General features: G+C 37.2%; 1 long non-coding RNA gene across 1 annotated transcript in view; it reads left to right on the forward strand.

Moving 5' to 3' along the window:
• Nucleotides 1-22,206, forward strand: part of LOC103662976 — a 125,942-nt gene that overhangs the window by 79,114 nt on the left and 24,622 nt on the right. Inside the window, exon 2 of the long non-coding RNA XR_005834125.1 lies at nucleotides 19,252-19,524. This is a non-coding gene — a long non-coding RNA (uncharacterized LOC103662976). The remainder of the gene's footprint in view (nucleotides 1-19,251; nucleotides 19,525-22,206) is intronic.

Genomic DNA, 22,206 nt, shown 5'->3' on the forward strand with positions numbered 1-22,206 from the left:
TCATAGATTTAAAGAATGCAGGGGTGAGGATCCCCATCATTCCTCCATGTAATTCAACAGTCTAGATGATACACAAACTAGATGGATCATGGCAGATGACAGTGGAATGCTGCCAAGTTAACCAAGTGGTAGTTTCAACTGCAGCTGCCATGCAGTATGTGATATACGCACGAGGGCAAATTAACTGGATATAAAGTATGTGGTTATTGTCCTGGCAAATATGTTATTTTCAATACCCATCAGGAAGGACGATCAGAAGCAGTCTGCATTCATATGGATGAACAACAGCAGTCATGGTCTTGTCTTAGTGTTATGTTAATTCTCTAGCTTAGTCAAAATATAGTCTGAAGGGACTGGAACTGTCTGGACATTCTGCAGAACATCATGTTTGTGCACTATAATTGGACCAAGGAACTCACTTCATGGCAAAGGAAGTATGGCAGTAGACATATGAGCGTAAGGTTCACTGGCCCTACTATACTCTGGTACAAGTAAGGCACCGACTTAGAGATGATATCCTGTGAGGATGGATACCATCTTTCAGGGGATTGTATACAATTTATTTTTTAAAAGATTTTATTTATTTGAGGGGCACCTGGGTGGCTCAGTCAGTTAAGTGTCTGCCTTTGGCTCAGGTCATGGTACCAGGGTCCTGGGATCGAGCCCCCAGTTGGGCTCCCTGCTCAGCAGAAGTCTGCTTCTCCCTCTCCTCCTTGGCTTGTGCTCTCTGTTGCTATCTCTGTTTCTCTCTCAAATAAATAAAGAAAAATTTTTTGAAGATTTTATTTATTTCAGAGAGAGAGCATGAGCAGGGGGACGGGCAGAGGGAGAGGGACAAGCAGACTCCCTCTGAGCAGGAACCCCCCCCCCAATGCAGAACTTGATTCCAAGACCCCGAGATCATGACCTGAGCCAAAATCAGATGCTTAACCAACTGAGCCACCCAGGCGCCCCTGTATACACTTTAAACCAGTAGCTATTATATGATGCTCTATCCCCAAGAGGTAGAATACATGAATCCAGGAATTAAAGGGTAGACATAAAATGGACCCAACGCATTATCACTTGCAGAGAGCCATCTCTGCCAGTTTAGGTTTTGTGAGCCTAGAGTTCATAGGCCCCAATGGAGGGAAACTTCTACCAGGAGATATAGCAAGAGTCTCAGTAAACATAAAACTATTGCCAGATTACTTTGGGCTCCTTGTGCCAGGAGACGAGCTGGCACCACAAAAAAGTTACTATATTGGCAGAGAAACTGACCTGATCATCTTGAGGAAGCGGCAGTGATGCCATATATCAGAGGCAAGGCGCAATGCACTTGTCGTTCCAGTGATCTGTTGGGACATATTTTGGTATCCCACTACTGAACTGTAGTGGGCAAGCACAGCGACCGCAGCCTGATTAGGGCATGATAGCCCAGGGCTCAGACACCTTAGAGTTGATCCTTTGGCTTACTTGCCAGGCAATCTACTTAGACCTGCAGAAATACCAGCCGCTAAAGAGGAGCACCTAGAAGGGTGATGGAGGAGGGAGATCATGACCATGTCACGGCCTGGGGACAAACCGCAGCAGGGGCAGCTGTCGTTTATTCTGCTACCTCTTCTCTTACACATTAGCCCAGAAAATGTGGCTAACCAGAATCCTGATGCAGCTGGGCCTGAAAGAAGCGAGCTTGACATGAGAAGCAAGTGGGTCTGCGCAGCATAAGGGATGGACTGCGGGGGTGGTTGTTGGCATCTTTCCCACCCACCAGCGGCTGTGTTTGGCTGCTAACAGTTCATGGCCATACTTTTCACAAAGATTTGCCCTCAGCCGAACAGTGCCAACTCAGCTGAGAATTACCCTTCCTGGGAATGAGAGGCGTTGACCCTGTGGTACGATTTATGTTCCAGAGTCCCCCAAGGGACCAGGCTCAGCTAACGCTAGTTTTCAGCACAGACCACATCCTTCTTGACTAAGTGCTTTTGCCTATTTTGCTTCTCCCACTCCCCTTCTGAGAGCACTCCCTTAATAAATCATTTTCAGAAGCATTTCAGTCTCAAGCCCAATTTCTAGGAATTCTGACTTGAGATACCATCTTCTACTATTAACTGTACCGGAACAATCTTTTCTTCACCCATTTCGTTCTGACCCAAACTTGATAGTATGCACATGAAAAGTTATATAGATTGAGGTTTCCAATTTTAAAAAAAATTACCTCCTAAAATCTCTCCTTAATTTATTAACATAGCAAAAGCTCTCACTCATTTTCAATTCTCAGCCTTACTAACTGATGACCATTATTCTATTCACGTTACTCTCTAAGACTTCTTCTATACTGACGTCAGACTATCTTTTAAAATGCAAATCTGATCATGTCACTCCTCTGACTAAACGTTTTAAACATTTAGTGACTTTATACTATTTCCTGGATGAAGTCTCAAGGCTTTAGCATGACATACAAGGCTTTGTTTATTGGACTGCAATTTTGTACCGAACTGTGGTAGACTCTTCCCCCACCACACAGCTCCTACACCACGTGCTACAGTCAGATTGCACAGCGTCTCAGTCCCTGAATCAGGAATGCTGATTTCAAGCAGTGCTATTCCTTCTGCCTGGGACGGCTCCTCTTTCCTCTTCTGCCTGTGAATACCTGCTTATACTTTAAGACACAGATTATTTATCAACTTTTCTGTGAAGCTGTTATTGACCAACTCTAAACTTCTTCCCAAACCCCAAGATTCAATAACTCCTTTCTTTGTGCTCTTATAGCATCAAGTACTCACCTGTGTTATGATGCTTGTCCGATTTTTTCTGATTGTTTATTAACATCACAATTTTTTTGTGATTGTTTATTTCTCCCCCACATAAATTAAAATTCTTCAAGGGCCATGGAATTTGTTTCTGTATCTGTACTAATGATCACGTTGCTTAGCGTAGTTCTCTTTATATATATATGAAGAACTTTGCTGGTTCTTAGGTAGCTCCTCAACCTGACAGGCTGGTTAGTTGTTTTTGTTTGTTTGTTTGTTTTGTTTTAAGATTTTATTCATTTGTTTGAAGGAGAGAGAGAGCACAAGAGCAGGGTGAAGGGCAGAGGGAGAAGCAGATTCCCCTAAGCTGGGAGCAGACTCCCCTAAGCTGGGAGCCCCAGGGCTCGATCCTGGGGGCTCTGGGATCATGACCTGAGCCAAAGGCAGACGCTCAACCAACTGAGCCACCCAGGCACCTCTGGTCAGTTCTATTCTCGTTCTTGCCTTTGATCATTTTCCTCTTGTTGGAGATCTGGAAACTGAAGAGAGTCTTTGGACAACTATCTGTTCGTTTAAACCAAACGACTGTCTATACCTTTAGTCCATTATTGCACGAGTTAATGTAACTTTACCTGCTATACATTCATACAAGTTCATGTTCCCTGTGATTTGTAACAAACAGGGCTAAGAAATACACTTCTAAGGGGCAGGAACAAGCCTGAAATTTAGCTCGGTGACATAAATGTAATCCTATATTTGATCTCTCCTTGAAGGTGGTAGCAAGCAAAGGAAAACTGAGAGAAAACTGCTTGACCATGATAACCCCCCACCTACTTCATAAGTTCTTTATACTGTAGTCACCCTGGAGGCCAGTTTGTTCGGCTAGTGTTTCTGATTCATCTAGATTTCCATTTAAGCAGAAAATGGTGCTTTTTAAGTTTTCAGAGTTTTCTTAAAAAAAACACCATTATTTCTTTGTATTTTTGAGGTGCTGGGTTATGGATCTAGTCCTAGGAAATTTAAATAAATATACTGAAGAAAATCCCCAGTATATTATTAGAAATTGCATTAGTGATCTTGAAATAAACAAGAAGTAAATATGATCATGAAAGCCTCTGCATTATAGGAAACTCAATGGTTAATGTGGCATAAAACCTGGTTATAAGAATCTGACCTGATAATATTCATTCTTTTCCTCCAGCCACATTTCTCAACCTTGGCTCCTCCAGCTCCCTCTGACTTCAAAAGAAACTCTGAATGAAGAGGGAGGGCACACAATAGAAGAATTGGTCTGATTATCCCCCTCTGTTTGGGAATGGGTAAAGATTATAGATATGTTTTCTTCTTTCTGTGCTTTGGACTATGTAATGTCAATTACCTCAAGCAAAACCCCCTACCCAGGCTAATGCACAGATTTGGATTATACCAAAATTGCATAAAATTGGAAACAAGATATTAATAATAATCCATAATAGTGTGACATAATGGAATACATGTTTACTTTCATTGGCTTTAGCTGGTATAATAAAAAAAAGTAAATTAGTTTAGAGATTTAAATTTTATATTTATTATACCCTGACCTTTTTTGCTCCTCTCCCACCACTTTATATTATGAATGAGGTAATTAAAAAGAGTCTACTTCTCTTTTGTTCCATTATGGCACATTTTTGCCCCTTTAAATATGTTTGTGTGTTTGTGAATGTGTGTGTGTGTGTGTGTGTGTGTGTGTGTGTACATTGATAATTTTAACCAATGTTTGAAAATGAAGTGCTAAAGGTCAAATGGGTGAATTAGCCTGACCTGGTAATTAAAAGACCATGTATGAAGTAATAACCAGAAACCACTGTAGGGCTTTTCATTCTCAACCCAAAAGGAGAAGGCAAGCATAAAAATCCCTTATCACCTGTGAAAATGATGTCAGGAAATGTTTTCTCAGAGTCAGCTACTGGTCAAGACTTACATCAAGTTAAACAAAATAATGAAGGATCAGGATTCTGGAAGGGCCAAAAGTTCGAACAGGAGACCTTTAGCCTTTCTGCCTGCAATGCATAATAAAACTTCCTGTTTGTTTGATAGGTGCTTACCATTCCCTGAACACAAAAGCATTTATAACTTTCATGTTAGGAACGAAGTACTCTGGTCCCATTCTCCCTGTTTAGGGTGACTGTCCACAGAAGGGAACTACTAAGTGAAAACAACAACAAAAACAAAATCCCCACTGGACCAGTCAACTTAAAGCTGTGTCTTATTAGGCTTCCAAAATATTTGGGATCGTCCAAACTACAAAAGAATTATATATAATTATGAGTGAATTTCATCAAGGTTGGTTTGCTGTTCAGATGTCTTTAATGAAGACTCCATTTCCTTACAAGATAGACCACATGGTTCTGTATTAACCAATCAGACCTTGTAGCAATAACAACAGTTGGAGATTTGGCCTGAAAATGCCTCAGTTTGAGCTATTTATGCTCACGAATAGAGAAGATTGCAGATAAGTAATGTGAAGTAATTTTCATTACTAAAATAGTTTAGAAATATATAAAATATAAAGGAAGGTTCTTTTTTTTTTTTAATGAATTGAATGATTTAGTAAGCCCCAAGCTTTAGTGGTTTGTCATTTTTTAGCCAGTTTTTAGGTTCGACTTACCAACGCCCCAAGAAAACAGAGCAAGAAACTTGAATGCAAACCTTTCAACCAGGTAACTCTGTAGTTTATAAGTGGCAATGAATGACATTTCCTCAGGAAAATCTCGGAAATTACCAGTGTTGCACATTTTATTAATCCATGTTTAACCTGAAGCCTAGAAACTAGTGCCCCTTTCTTCCTGTCTTCAAAATTTCTATTACCAACTGTACTAAGTTGAAGTTTATATGACAGGCCATTTCAACACTTTTGTTTAGTTAAATGGAAGTGCATCACTTTTAAAGAAAAGCCCTATTGCCAAAAAATATAAACAGCCCTAACTTTGATTAATATAAATATTTAAAAGCCAGAACATTCTGTTACATCTTGCAAAAACAATTCTGATGTAGCTGATGGGAAAGAAAAAGTGCTTTCATGCATTAGACGAATCCAACAAAATACAGCTGCAGAACAAAATTTTAAGTAAATATGAATTGTTTGTCTTTTCACAGGGCTATGGTGTTTACCTAAGTGGAGTTATTTTAGAACACTTTATGTTTTATTAGTAAAAATGAAAGTTTTTTTTTCTTTTTTACAATTTTAGTTCTGAAGTATTTTATTTAAATTTGAAAGTCCTCTAATTAAAAACACCATTAAAATTATTCCTCCTGCCCCGTTTAGCGTTCTGCTAATAAGCCACTGGACAAGAGATGTGTGAAATGAATAGATGAAGAAAAACGTTGACAGCAAAAGCAAGGTCTGGGGGGTGAAGGTGGTTTATTAGGCCCCGTTTGTCACGAATGGCCCTGCTTCACATATAAAAGCAAATCCCTCTACCTTAGAAGATTAATTCTGAAGGAGGCACTCTTGGGTCAAAGTATACATAAGCGTGTGCCTAATCTCAGAGAAATCAGGCTATTTTCTCACAGCAATTAAGCAGAGGTCTGGGGTTTCACCCACAGTGTATTTAAACACAGGATACAATTAAACCCCAAAGTATTAATATCTTTGCTCTGCAAAATTGCTCAGGAAATAGATTTTGCTCTCTTTCAAATGAAAAGCCAGGCAAATTAAGAGAATAACTTGATTCTTAGCTAAGTTGCTAGAAATAAGAGTGTCGTATTTTCTTCTAATTGCAAATGTCTTCTGTACCTAAAGACAATTCTTACTCTACAATAGGGTGAGAGTTATAAACTTTCTAGTTCCTTTGGTCTAAATAACGAACCTTAGAAGTTTACATGGAAATGTATTGTTTTAAACAGTAATTTAATTTCTTATTTAGCACATGTTAAAAATCAACTCCTTGTAAAAACTGAAGATCACGCTGTTTACCACCAACAAAATGTCACAAGTAGGAAGCTTTGCAACCTATGTAAAGAGTAAAAAAGTAAATGTAAATCTTAAGCAATCAAGTGTTCAGAGGGATTGCTTTCTGCAGAGGTTTTTCTTGAAGTTTTTCTATTCATATACTCATCTCAAGGCAAGAGCTAATCTTCTAGAGAAAATTATTGCCAGTTTAAAACACTGCTTCGAAGCTGCTATATACAAAACAACAAAATAACTTTTATTTCTTGGGCATCAGTTCCCTAAAGGCAAAGATTTTAATAGTACAAAAGCTATATTAAATAAACCACCACCTTTGTTCAGCTCTCGGGGAAAAACAAACAAACAAACAAAAACCAAACCCTTCTGGTATTAAACAAATTTTACCCATATTATAATTATTGTTACTTCTCTTTTGTCTCCATATGAGATTAATATCCCATTTTATTGCCAAACCAAATTCTCTTTGTCTTTTGTGAGGAGGAAAGTTGCTCTTGGAATAGGAAAGGATAGAAATAGTTTTTCACTTATATAGCTGACTCGTAGTTATTTCATTTATATCAGAGTTTTTAGCAAGATGGTTATTGGTATATGATACAGTGAGAAATCTTATCATTCATGACATATAAGCATGTTCTTAGAAATTAATAAAACTGAAAGAATGAAGCAAAATAGAATGAATCTAATGTGGTGTGTGTGTGTGTGTGTGTGTGTGTCCTAACATATTTTCCTAATACTCCTTTGTTTCTTTTAAGAGGAGATGACTACTTAAGGTAAAGTACAGAAGGCAACGTCCCCTTGAAACCTCATGATCAACAGTTTAGGCACTTTTTTGATGTGTGCTGGGCTATGTGAGAAGGCATACAATCTGAATTTAACAAAGGATTGTTTTAATAGGACCAATGACTTTAATAGTACTTCTTGCTGACATCACTGGCAAATTGGTCTACTCTGTAACCTTTAAAAGTGCAGCATATCCCAAAATGAATTACTTATTAAACAAATGTTCTTTTTTTTTTTTTTTGAGTGCAACTGACCTTTAAATGATTATTTCTCAGCACTTGCAACAAAGAGAATCTCACCTATCACCTTTACACTTTTGATGCTACAGTGAGTAGATCCATAACCTTTTCACAACACTTACCGTGCCACACAACATGGAATTACAAACGCTAATGAGCACCTTTTCTTTTAAGGGGAAGTTCTGTTACTTTATTAAATTGTTGCAGTACACAGAAGCCATGCAAAAGTATAACAATAAATCATTATTTTTTGATCAAGTTTCAACCATTTTAGAAAATAAAATTCCAAAGCACCAAAGAGTAATTTACTGCTAATAACAGTTTCTACTGAAGTTTTCTCCCTTTGGCTTCCAAAGGATGTTTGGGGGGGGGGTAGGTGATTTAAACAGTTGTATTTGACTAAAAAGCATCATCTTTAGGTTCAGGCACTTACACAGTATTTGCAGGCAATTTGAACTAAACTTACAGACAATTAGCACAGCACTTTTCACTAACTAGAAGGAAAAGCTTTGAAATTTCAGAAGTATTATTGATGGAATATATATATATATATTTAAACAATTTAAAAAATATATATATAATGGAATATATATATTTAAACAATTTAAATATATATATAATGGAATATATATATATTCCTTATATGTGTGGCAGTATATGTATGTGTGTGTATGTGTATATATATGTATATACATATGTACATGTAATATATATATATATATCCTGCAGTGTTAGAGATTTTAAGATAAAGATGTAATGGGTATAATCAAGTCTTTAATTAAATAAAGCTAGAAATTATACACTTTATTCTTCAGGAATCAAATCAAATCTAGCACATACTTGAAAGAGTTAATGTTTTCTGGGATCTCTTTACTAATGTAAGGAAATCCATGTTACTCTAAGTCCCAGTGGTCTTTCCTGGAGCAGGTAACCTATTTATACTTTAGTAGAACTACTGAATCTGTTAAAGTTTCATTAGCCTAAATATTTTCCCTCTTTAAGAAAAGCAATATTCCAATTTTGAAAAATTCTGAGAAAAAGTTTCTTGATCTGAAGGATTCAAATCCTGGAAAAAGCTAGTATGTCCATACTTTACGTACATTTTACCTTAACAGTAAGGTACAGGTACTTGCTTCTGTTCCAGAATAAGCTTTTTTTTTTTTTTTCCTGGCAAAACTGATCTTGTTTATAAAATACTGTTTTAAAAAGATGTTGAGATCTTATGATTTTTAAATATCAATCCTCCACAGCATAAAAAGATGTGGTTTTTTGTGTGTGTATTCTCTGTCTCTCTTTTTCCACATTTCTTACGAAGTGAGCCATTGCATGAATTATAGAGAAATCTGAGAAATTTTTCCTAAATAATGAAAAATAACTTCTTGAGATAACATTCACTTACGGTTTTCTTTTCGGCTCTGACTTGGTAGTATTTTGCAAAGCATGAGGGGCAGCCACAAGCCTTCATCAGAGAAATCAAAGTTAATGTCCTTTGGAAACATTGGGCTCTGAAAGAAAAAAAAATGACAATAGCAGAAATATGACTTATTTGGCTCCCCCTAGTTTAATTTACAAAAAGGCAAATCAGTTATGTTATTGGCATGTAATCACAAAGAAAAATACACAGACTGAAGACTAAACCGACTCATTGTCAAGACTTCCAGGGTCTTATTCATTAATTATGGTGGCTGCCCACAACAACGGAGGAAAATCAACAATGCTGGATAAAATAATCATCAAGGGCTTCTCTGTCTGTAAACTATTTAAATTCTTGAAATTGAATATTTATGATGAGTGATGCTTCTTTAATGTATACCATACTTCCATCAGTTCTCTGCTCAGCCTGCGTTCAGAAAGCCCACACGCACCCATGCTTCGTTCACACCCACATTTCCCTTGGTTTCATCCTGGCCCCCTCTGCTAACACCATTCCATTAGAAAACGGGACACCCAGAGTCACGTGCCGTTCTTCTAGGTCCCGCTCATTTTGTGATAGCCCTCTCTTCCTTAACAATAGCCCGGTTCAATATCCTATCTGCCTGCACAGGCAGCCCCCGTGTGAAACGGTTGTGAAGCTTATTTTGCACCCATCAGTACAATGCAAACCAGAGTGGGCTTACCTCCTCAGGGTTAGTGAACCCATGTTGTCTGTGAGCACAGACAGCACTTTGGCCCCAGATGTGACTGGTTAACTGTACAAGCAAGGAGGATAAAGCCACATAACAATACTTCATTCACCAAGGAAATCTGCAGTGGATTACAGCTTCTCTATGGTTAAGTCTGGTCTTAATTTACTGCTTTTATTCAGTTTTCAACCACAAACGAGCCCCTTATGAGGCATTCACTATGCAGAATTGACAACTCTTTTTATCTACTTGAAAAATATTTTTGGATAATAATTTATGGTTACAAAATATGTTAAGCAGTTTCAATAGTTATATTATATTCTTTCAATGCTTAATGATGCAGTATCCCCTGTAAAAATGGAATGCCAGGAAATCTGGTAATTTTACATACAGTATTTATAACAACAGAGCAATTTGGCCATATAGAAACACAAATTAAAAGAAACCCTGCATATTTCATAGGAAGTCTTTTAAAGACATTTTTTAAGCTCTTAAATTGTATCTCAGGAGAAAATCAGAGTTCAGAACAGTGTCTAAAGGCCCTATATATATGGGTGAAAAAATAATTTTGGCAAGCACCGTATTTTATTTATGGATTATTATGTTTAAAATAGCATATTTTGAACACCCTTCAGAAGGAAAAAAAGCTGCAGCTCTCTCTGAGGACACAAGGGAGAGTTCATATGCTATTTATATTTTATACATGAAACCAAAATGTGCGGGTAGGTTTGTACTTTCTCGCCGTCAAACGTATTCTCTTAATTTATATTCTGAATTAATGCCATCTTTTAAAAAAATCCGTCTGAAGGTGCTCATTATTATTGGGCATAGAGTCGTTTTTTAAGGACTGATTGCCAGTAACTGGAACTACTCTGGAAACCCCAAATAGACTGAAAAACATCATACCCCTTTAATAAGTGGCAAGTGCCAGTAACAGAGCTGGTCATTTTAGATGCACATCTTCTAATATTGCTAGCCAGTGACCCTATAGCTGAAAACGGGACCTATGTAAGTAAATAAGAAGGAATGTATTTTATAAATGGAGACAATGGAAACAATGTGGTTGATGTTCTTTGGGATGATAGAGTTCCTTTCCGTTGCTTTAGATTAATTTAAACGGCAGGTACACAAAGCTTTATAACTTTCCTTTTGGCAGAATTTGAGCACTTTCAGACCCAATGATACTAAGGGATTATTCCCATTGCAGAATGAACTCCCTGTAGATAAACAAAGGAAAACACTCAACTGAGGTGCTTGCCGTGTTTTCCTCATTAGTGGCTACACTATCTTGAGCAGGGAATGAGAGCTTGGGGAAAAGCATCCTTGGCATTAACAAGAAAGGACATTGCTTTTACAAGGAAGAACACTTTATGGTTTTCTAAAACATCTCTCCTCAAGTGCCATATGTAAATCATATTAAAAAAAAACCCACATACCCAAATTGTGTGTGTGCTTCAGGGGGGAAAACTACATAAATGTGCAATAGAAAAATAATGAACTGTATCACTTTGGTTAGTTAAGCAATTATTGCTTCTTTATAGACCCAAATGCAGTTTGGTTTTCATCATAAAAACAGGTGGGGTTTGCTTTTGTTTATTGTTGGTGGCGGTTTGTAATTTTGCTCCAAAGAATTCTTTATGTCATCATTCTTATTATTTTAGGACGTGGCATGTTCTGCCTTTAATCTGGTAGCTAGGTTTCATTACCTTCCTAGATGTTCTAATGAAGGTGTAAAAGAAAAGGTTAGAAAGGTGATAAATTAGACAATCGAAGCTTCAGATTCAAATGCCACTTACTATAATTCCAAAATCATGTATTAGAATGGTTTCGGTAACAATATTACAGCTTCTTTCTGCTGTTTATCCCCAACATATTAACATATAGATAAGAGCAACTTCTGGAACAAAGCATAGAGCTTTGGATTTATGGCAACAGCAATGAACTAGCCTCATTAATCCAGGCAAAAATAGTTTCTGATCACCAACCATGGGTCGATGAGCGCAAGATTCTGAGAAAGGGTTGGTGCCTTCTCCCCGAGCCACTTGGCACGCAGACCCATAATGTTCCTACGCCACTGACATTACACCCTGAGTACCCGGATGCTAGTCTCTTTTCTCCTTCCTCTTCCTGCCAAGCAGTATATGTGAAGTTAGAGTGGGAGGGTCATTTAACAATGAATTTCCCCATTGTATAACCATTACAAAGCTATCCAGGCTAAATAACTTGTTGTTTTTTAAGTCACTGTGCAATTTCAAGGTTTTAATGGTCCTTAAAATATAATACCCTGTGTCATTTATTTCCTGAAGTGAAAGCTAGTGCCAGCTTTTGGAATTCATGTAAAACAAGTGGTTCAAAATAGTTTGAAGAGAGAATGAAAACTTGATAAGCAATTAATCTACCCTGAATGCTTTCCTAATGGTTTGTGCCTTTTCTTGCTGGTTTAAAAAAAAAAAAATCCAGATGTATTCAAAAGAAAATCAAATAAAATATACATCTAGATTTTTCTATAGGGCATTTGTTAGAATGAAACCCACACAAAATGAGGCAGGAAAGATTGAACGTTTAAATAATTTAAAAATAAAGGTGTTTCTGGTTGAACAGCGGCAACTTGAATTTTTTTACCCTGGAAAATTTTTTGCCTGAAGCTATGGGAGAAGGGAAGGATTTGAAATGGGAAACTGCATACACGAGCAAAGAGAAGGGGCCAATTTCCTAACAGGATAATCCTGCAAGTGGCACCTCGTTGCAGAAAAGAACTTGTCCTAGTCTTACTGCTAATTTGCAGAGGCCCAGGCTTAAGAGACATTGACACTCAAGATTCAGCTACAAAATAGAGCTGAGTCCAGTTGATGTGTCTGCCAGCCTGTGTATCACCGAGGAGCATGGCGAGAATATTGAGAAGACCTGCCAGTGTTTTGGCATACTGTCTGAGATACTGTATAGGCAGAGGAGACCCTTGTTGCAGGACCATATGTAGCAGACAGATTGAAGACCAGGAATCCAAAAGTAGAAGGGAATGCATCTCAGTGGTTACTGGGGCCAAGAGGATGAGAACCTGGCACAGATTCATGCAGGGTGTTAATAGTGGAGGGCTACAGATGACAAGATCATGACTTTTCCAACTCGGTAGAGAATATGTTTCTCCCTTGGTAGGTTCAACAGGGCAAAAATGGCAAACCCAAAGATATAGAAATCATTGAAAGGCTGAAGAATTACCTGAGCAAAATGAACAGGGATAGTAACAAAGTCAAAGAGCTTACTTTCGAGTAAATGCCAAAAGGGTCTCAGAAGCTTCTGTAAGCTGGGATATTTCAAAAGATATTCCTTGTAGGAAAATGATAACCATGCCTGAAATGACAAGCGTGGGATCCAACAAGATGATGTGTATGTGCAGGACTGATTCTGAGACCATGCCTCCTTATTTCTTAGTGAGCAAGTACTGGAGGTTAAAGAACTTTAAAATATCATACTTACTGCCCAAGTATGGTGATTGCATACACAATACGTGTAACCCTGTACCTAAATTAATTGCTTGGTAAAACATATATAGCCTTCACCCCAATGTTGAGTTAATCAAGAACAAGAGCACGGGTTACCAAAGTCCCACGGCATAGAACACTTATTCAGGCATGAGGTAGAAACACCTGAAATGTGGGTGTGCGATACTAGGCATTCCATCATATTTTTGGCACCTAGCAAAGACTGGCCTTGATGGAATCTGCCACACATTCTGTAACCCCGATGAGTACTGCACGCCTGTCATCTGAATGGGGTTAGTCTCTGACTGGAGTATTGCCAAGTAACCCAATTTTAGAATAGCACAAATTTTAATTATATGTTTCATTTAACTGACACCTGTCCTTGGAGGCTGTCATTAAAATCTAACAAGCTATGATGTGGGAACTATTATTATCTATGATTTATAGAGAGGCAAAAATAAATAAGGAGAGAAAAAAGGAAAGGCTGAGAGATAAAGACTAGAAATTCCACTGGAGAAAAAAAGCATCATATCAACTACCTAGAAAATTCGTAGGAAATGAAAACCTAGATCATTGAATTTCTTGTGTTTGAGGTATGGTTTTACTAAATATACACTCATCCATGCTTTCATATTGTGGGTATAGTACACCACTCCTTTCCTTGGTAAACTGGGGAAAAGTATATTTTTAAGTAAAATGGTTGAAACCGAGCATGCATCAGTTTTAAAACTAATTTCCACCAACTGTAGAATCCCATACTATTTGTCTTGCACATTTAGTCTGTTCAAGAGGACAAATGGTGAGGAAAGTTTTGGGGTATAGAGAAAGCAAAAGAATGTGTTGATGATCATAGAATTTGAATACTGGGACATAGGGGTGCGTTATACTATTCTATTTACTTTAGTGTAAATTTGGAATTTTCCATAAGAAAAATTTAAAAGAAATTCAATTAGAGAGGCATTTAGATCTTGTACAAATTTATTTGGCAAAATAAATTCATTTTATACTGCAAAATTTGGCCATAAACAGGAGAACAGAACATCTTACATTAATTATATTATATTACTATATTTATGTTAATGATCCCACTGTAACTATACTATTCTCCTAAAAATGGAAAAACCAAAAGATCTGTGTATATTTTTCTACTCTCCGCATTCACAACCAGTCTTTTTATAACAGCCCTAGGTTTCTAGACTGAATGCCAAATATGCTTCCCATTTAGATCAAATTTAGCTTTAACTAAAATAATTAGCCCTTGGTCCTAATTCTAATGGAAATGTAAGACTCTTAATATTCAGTTATAGTAGCACCATTAGATACTGCTGCTAACAGTGATTTATATGAAATAATTAGCAGACTGTTTCTGTGGTAGATACATGCAGAATTTGTCCTAAACCAAAGGCAAAACAATAATAAAAACTACTGCCTTTTAACCTCTCCATGAATTTAAATAAAAAATGTGTACTGGAATTGCACATTAATAAGGCCTGTTAAGCCTGGAAGAATATTTTACATTCATCTGTAGTTCATCAGACAGGTTCACGACCTCAGTGGAATTGCTGACGCTCCTGCAGTTCTTAAGCCGGCATGGGAGAAGACGCGAAATCTTATTTTATGATTAGAAAATTCTACTAGAATTGACAGAAACAAGGAAACATACTCCAATATTGAGTCTATGCTCTGAAATGAGCACATATAAAAATACAGATATGGAAGGGATTGACTTTTAGTCCTCTAGGTACCTTAAAAAGAACCAGATAAATAGAGCTAAATATAATGCCGTAGTTTTCGTCTTAAAGTAAGAAATGTGAGGGGTCGGCCTCTACTGTGTGTCTGGGGGTGCACACGAGGGGGACCGCAGCCTTGTTTCACAGTTTTCTAAGTTGTATGATAATCACAGAAAATATATAAAGTTTCTCATGAAGAAGACTTTTTCCTCACTAAACAATATCTATTGGGAAGTATCCTAGCATTCATTTCTCCTGCCTTTCCCCGCACTCCCTGTTGAACGGCCGGTATTGTGTGAAAGACATTCCGCACAATGCTGGTATTGCAGCTCGCAGAGGTCCCGCAAAAGCCGGGAAGTTAGTCCAGTTGCGTCTCCAGCACTCAGCCTGAGAAAATTTCATCCACGGAGTTGATTCATGCTACTTCTTTGGATCTGCTACTGGCAGCACAATAAGGGATGAATGAAATAAGCACTCAGCAGCTGAATGCCCTTAAAGACCACTTGGGAACTTTATTTGGTGCCAAATAAAGTGACCTGCCAGTGTCAGCAGCGGGAAGCATATTGTACTGGGCTCTGCAGTCTGTCCCAGTAGCCTATTCATTTCTGAGGAAATTTTCAGGTATTGAATTTTAATCCATGATGCCCAATTATAATTTGGGACCCTTTTACATTAGAGACTGGGCTGCACCCCATTTGGCAATTAAGTCAGAGCTGCCTAATACATGATTTTAATTTCCGGAAAGCAGGTGCTTCCTTTGGTCAGTTACCAATCTCTGATTTTCCTTCATTCTTTAGCTTAAACCATTTTCATTTTCATACCCCCACCCCCCTTCTATGTAGGTATTCACCACATGTTAGATGATTTTCCTGCTTAAGCCTGTAGGGATTCCCATAGGCTTCTTTTAAAAGTGCTTATAACTTTTTCAAAAAATCATTTTGTAGGTATCCATTTGATCTCCATTTTATTATATTGTCTTTTAAAGTAATCTGAATAAAGATTTGTTTATGTTACCTACCACTTGCAGTTATGAGCCAAGACTCCCCAGAAATATTGCCTGCATTAACTTTCTTTGTTTCCTATTTTTACCAATTCAATTAAAGACTTCCCTAACAATTCAGAAATGATTTTTATTTGAGTTATCTTTACAAGTCTGTGTCTTCTTCAAACAGTGCTTTATGGTTCAAAGTAAATGTTTGGGAGAGCACCTTAAAATCGAACAACTCAAATATTGGGTACCAGATGGAGGCAAATGTTGTATAAGTCAAATCCTAAGAAAAAGTTCCCTTTCACACACATGCACTGAGATAATGCAGTCTTATCTTCCTAAAGTACTTTATGCAAGATTGAGCCAGTACCAATAGAGCCATAGAGAGGAGATTGGGAAACCAGATGTCAGTTTGTGCCGATAATGACATGTCTTTATCCCTTCCATTGCTGTGAATGAGCTGCCTACTTCACTATTTCCATTCCCACATACAAATTATAAAATACTGTTGAAATATTGTTGCTGTGATGGCACCATAGGGTTAAATTTAAACCTTTGGTGGCCATACATGGACCTGTCATTCCTAAGGGAAGTGAGTAAAAGGAAGAAGAACCGAAGTGAAATGAAACAAAAGAGACAAAGGATCAAAAACAATAGAGGAGGAAAAGAAAGAAAAGAGAAGAAGTTAAGAAGAAGAGAAAAAAAGTTGGAGGAAGGCAAAGAAAAGGGGTGCTTAAGTTGGGGACACAGTTGAGTGCTACCATCATTTGGCTTAATGTGCTTTGGCTCATCCTCTGCAAGCAGGGATCACGAATGCCTCTGCTACCTAGCTGGACTCCGTTGAATTTGGTTTCATAATTAGCTGAGGATTAGCAAAATTGATAGTCTTTAATGGGACCATGGCAAATGTTTCTTTTAAAAAGAGCAAAGCAATCAAATTCTGGATTTGAAAGATGCAGAATTAGAGAACTCTGCAAAAACAGTTCGTTATCCAACAAAAAGATTTAATATTTCACTTAAGGAATTAGCTCTCCTAGAATATAATAAATATGATTTGATTAAAGCATGTGAAATTGTATGTGGTAGTGATTTGATGCTTCCTTAAAAAAAGCATGCTCTCATCAAATACATTTTAAGACACCAAACCATATTTGCCCTCTGAGGAACTCACAATGCTTCTTACCATATTATAGGCACTGAGAAGTCCTGCATGGGAAACAAAACAAAACAAAACAAAACCTGTTTATGTTGAATCCAACATTTTACCAAAAAAAAAAAAAAAAGCTATGAAACTTTTTATTCTCCTTAAAACACTGTTAATAATTTGCATTTTCTGGAACACAATTATAAAACAGGGTATTCCAGTATCAGTACTTATTATCTCATTGTTGTTGCTTTTGTTTTGAAGAGTAAAAATCGCTGAATTACACAGTTGGTATTGACTTTGGGACCAGAATGGTGAAGTTTAATACATCTGCTTAATGTGCAATTCATTAAAGTTGGTTATGAACCTTATACCTTATGTCACTGTTTGTGTTCACTATGCCTGTTTACTTTTCTGTATTCAGCCCCTAAGAGTATTAGGGCAGGGTCCATGTTTTGTCTTCCATTGTATCTCTGAGAACTTGCATGGTGTTTAGTACAGTGTAAGCACTCAGTGAATATTTGTTTAAATGAATAAATGAACACCGCAATAGACATCTTTTTAAGTTATGGATATAACCACATAAGAACGTAATTTTGGCCTCAAAGTAAAAATAACAAAAGTAAAAGTGAGAATGACTAAATTGAACTGGTCTTTAATAGCTTTGTCAGAGGCCAGTAAATTCATCACCAATTACTCTATTGTCTGATGCTTCATTGCTCCTGTTAGCCGGTCTGTTTGAAGTCAATGTTCATTCTATTCTGTAATTTTCCAATTTGTTTTTAAGTCTTTATATCTTCAATTATCTTCCAATAGCTATTTCTTACCTGCCCTTTGCTTTTTGTTGAATGACTTCTTAAAAGCAGACTCATAGTGAACTTCATATATCATACTAGGCTCTGAAAAACTTATTGAAGAGATAAGAAAAGGCTGCGAAGGCCTGGGGGTGAGGAGCGTGTGGTATAGAAGAGGTAAAAGAGGTAAGATGTTTAATTCATTCAACAAATATTTACTGAGTGCTATTCTATGCTGGGCACAGTGTATAGTCTGGACAATTCAAGGTCAGACAAAAATATGAAATATTCATCAGACAGGTATCAACAGATTTAAGAATTTTCAAAATTTCACCCCCCCTAGTTAGTTTATACTTGAGAATAACTTGATATTTTTAGAGTGATGATTTCATGTGTAAATTGTTTGTCTTATCTATTTTGCTCAGTTTTTACAGCGGTTCACCTTTTCTATCTTGACAATGCTGCCAACTTTCCTAAAATTGTACAATATTTTATGGACCAGGACAAAACCACGTAATATGATTCTGTCACGTAAAATTTAAAGTAAATTAGTTACCTTAAATCAAAGTAGTAACTGTTTAAAAGCCTCTTAAAGAATGGTTTTGACCAATGGTTGGCAAACTATGTCCTGTGGGCCAAATCTACAAAGTTTTATTGGGACACAGCTACACTTACCCACTTATGTATTATCTATGACTGCTTTCATGCCCCAACAGAAAAATTGAGTAGTTGCAAGAGGGACTGTATGGCCTGCAAAGCTGAAAATATTGACTACCTGGCCCTTTATAGAGGTAGCATAGATAACCCTTGTTAGTTTGGGTAAGATCAAAATGATGGATCACTAAAAATACATTTAACATCTCCTTTGGGATATAATTTTGTTCTTATATTTGAATGTGATGAGAGTATTATTCTGGAAATTCTTATCCAATAAAACTAATATTCTCCTCATTAAAGATCTAAATCAGTAGCAGTTGGAATTCCATTTCACTGCTGTTCTTTTGTTCAATAGTAAGTATAGATGTGAAAAACTGGAATGTCTAAATTTTATGTCTAAGTTTTTATATTCTCTGCTGGGAATATAGGGCTTGTCTCTGGAGGTGGTATACTTTAGTACATATTGCAGGCAGGCCCCAAGGTGATCTATTTCCTGATATCCACTTTCTTGTGTAGTCCCATCTTACATAGAATAGGGCTGACTTGTGTAATCAATAGGACATTGTGGAAATTATGGACTGTGACTTCTGAGTCTAAGTCATAAAAGGCATTGTGATTTCTGTCTTGTTCTGAAAGAACCGGCTATTACGTCTGGAGGACACTCAAGCAGCTCCCTGGAAAGGTCCATGTGACAAGGAACTGAGCCATCTGCCAACAGCTGTTGAGGAAACTGAGGCAATCCACAAACACCCAGTGAGTGAGCCACCTTAGAAGCATACCCTCAAGTCTCAGTTGAGCCTTTAAGAACGACAGCTCCTGCTGACATCACCACAACCTCATAAGAGACTGGGAGCCGGAAACATCCAGCTAAGTCAGTCCTGAATTCCTGACCCTCAGAACTATGAGATAGTAAGTGTTTACTGTTTTAAAGCCACTAACTTTGGGGTAATTCATCATGCAGCAGTAGATAACTAACATGGTGGGGTGCCTGGGTGGCTCAATTGGTTAAGCGTCCTACTCTTGGTTTCCGCTCAGGTCATGATCTCAAGGTCTTAGGATCAAGCCCCACATCTGGATCTGCGCTCAGTAGGGGGTCTGCTTGAGATTCTCTCCCTCTCCCGCTGGCCCTCCCCCTGCTTACACGTGTGCATACGTGCAGACGTGCTCTCTCCCTCTCTCTAAAATAAATCTTTAAAAAAAAATGATAACTAACATGGTGTATGAAAATGTGGGCTCTGATGTCACACAACTTGTGTTTGAACCCTGGACCTACCACTTGCTAGATGCATGACCTTGGGCAGATTACTAGCTCTATTACTTAGTTTTCTCTTCTGGAAAAATGGGGGTATAATTTACCCTTCTGTCATAGAATTATTGTGAGGAATTCAATGAAGTAATGAGTGAAAAGATTTCCTAGGAGGTTGTAATTGTTACGTAAATGTTAGCAATTAGTTGCTTTTAATTATCATTAGAATGGACTCCAAGTATAAACATAAGCATTCTTTCAAAGCTCTTTGTTTTTTGACAACTAAGTGAATCCATAGTAGAATTTTAAAGGAATTTTAGCTCACATCCTAGAGTTTATGCAACTTGGCACACCTCAACGAGATGGGGGGCTATCAGTAAAGCAAGTAATTAAGAGAAATTTCCATTATATTGGAAAACAAGATACATATTAGTTCTGCATAATATTACGTATAAAAACAATAGAGGATGAAGAAGAATAGGCTGCTACCCAAGAAAACAGGTAAAATTATAGTCTAACCGCGGCCACAAATTTTTAAAAACACAATGACAAATGTAATTTTTGGTCTAATTTGCTAACGCCTAACCACACGTAATTTTTTTGGTAAAAATAAAAGATAAATAGCAAAATAATACGATGCTTTGCAGGTTGTTTGAGTTATCTAACCCTTCTTTAATCCAGGGGATTATTGAACAAAACCGATGTTCATTCAAAAACACTTACGAAATCTGTTGCGGATTACCAATATCATCAGTTAAACCTGTTTCAAATTTATTGCTTTCATCCAGGTTAAATAATAAAAGGGTCCATTTGTCCCACCACATGTATATACACGAATTTAGCTTTCATCATTCCCTACAAGTTTAATCCAGTGATTTATGTTTTTTAACGCACATTCAAGGAATCTGTTGAAGAAACTCATCCAGACAGACAGAAGAGCTAGATGGGATTAATAGGGTGTATGTAGGATTTAAAGCTGGTTGATTCAGTTCAGAGTGAGTTTAAAAGACAGAAAGAATAGAACACAGTAACCCTCCGTGAGGTTCTAATCATTTTAATGACTTTAGCAAAAAGAACAGGCTAAGGTCAAGAAAGTTCAGAGATGATGATCCCTGTTTCTAGAAATACATTACACGAAGAAAAGCCGTTGCTTCAGCTGTTCTTTTTATAACAGTGAAAGACGCCACTGTGTTTTTCTTAGACAAAAATCTGCCTTCTAGTTAAGTCATCATATTAATGGTTAAATTCGAGGTTTCAGAATTCTTGATTTTCTTTGTGAAACCATTGTATTTCACTTAACACCACAACCAGCAGCAAAGGGTAGGAAAAAATTGGGCACGCTGACTTTTTTTTTTTTTAATGTTTTACAGCAAGGCAATGTATTACTTTGAGATCCTCAGATAGCAGCTGCTCAGATACAAAAAAAAAAAAAATGCTATGACTTATCTTATTATTGATGACTTTGAACCTTTGAAAACATTCAGTTTAAGTCTTGCAAGAGCAAAATATTGGAATATGGGGAAGAAAAAGCTTTTTCTTTTTTTCCCCCCAGTAAAGTGAACCCGATTCTGCTCTCTCAGGTATTTTGTTTTAGTGACATTCTAATCTTTATACACATTAAGAACTTTCTTTGATAATATTGTTTCATTAGTGTAAAATGTATTTTAACAAATATGCTCTTTTCCATTAACTTCTTTCCAAACACAGAGGACAAATGGAGCATATTTTAGTGCTTCAGTGAACCTGAGAGGTATTTCCAACACTCATTTTGTTACAACTTTCGTATTTTAATGGAACACCTTGGGCCATGAAGTATTTTGTGTTCATTAACTTTTAAAAAGGAAGAGATATGCTATCTAATTATCAGCACTTGGGCCAGAATATCAAGGGCTCGTCATAGTTTTCTGATTCTACCCATGACACAGACCATACATAGGGACGTGGAGGACCGGAAGTGGACTTCAGTGCTGTCCGATTGCACTCTCTGCGATAGTGGGAAGGCACTGTCCCCGTGCTGGCCCAAACCGCAGCTGCGACACGTGGCTATTGCCCACTTGAAGTGTGCTTCGTATAAGGGAGATAGTAGATTTTTAATTTTACTTACGCTAATTTGTTTCAGTTTAAATAGTTACATGTTGCTCGTGGCTATCACATTAAACAGTGCATTTATGACCAGATTTTCGACAGTCATTTCCACAGCAATTGATTATCTTCATTTGTAGGTCCAGCCATTCTTACCCCTACATGGATAATGTCTAAAAAGATCAACCTTTGTGTTGTTTTTATTTTTTTTAATTTTTTATTTTGGGGGTGTTGTTTTTATTTTTTTTAATTTTTTATTTTGG

This window comes from Ursus maritimus, unplaced genomic scaffold (genome assembly GCF_017311325.1).
Source record: "Ursus maritimus isolate PB19 unplaced genomic scaffold, ASM1731132v1 scaffold_12, whole genome shotgun sequence".
In the NCBI taxonomy this organism is placed as follows: domain Eukaryota; kingdom Metazoa; phylum Chordata; class Mammalia; order Carnivora; family Ursidae; genus Ursus; species Ursus maritimus.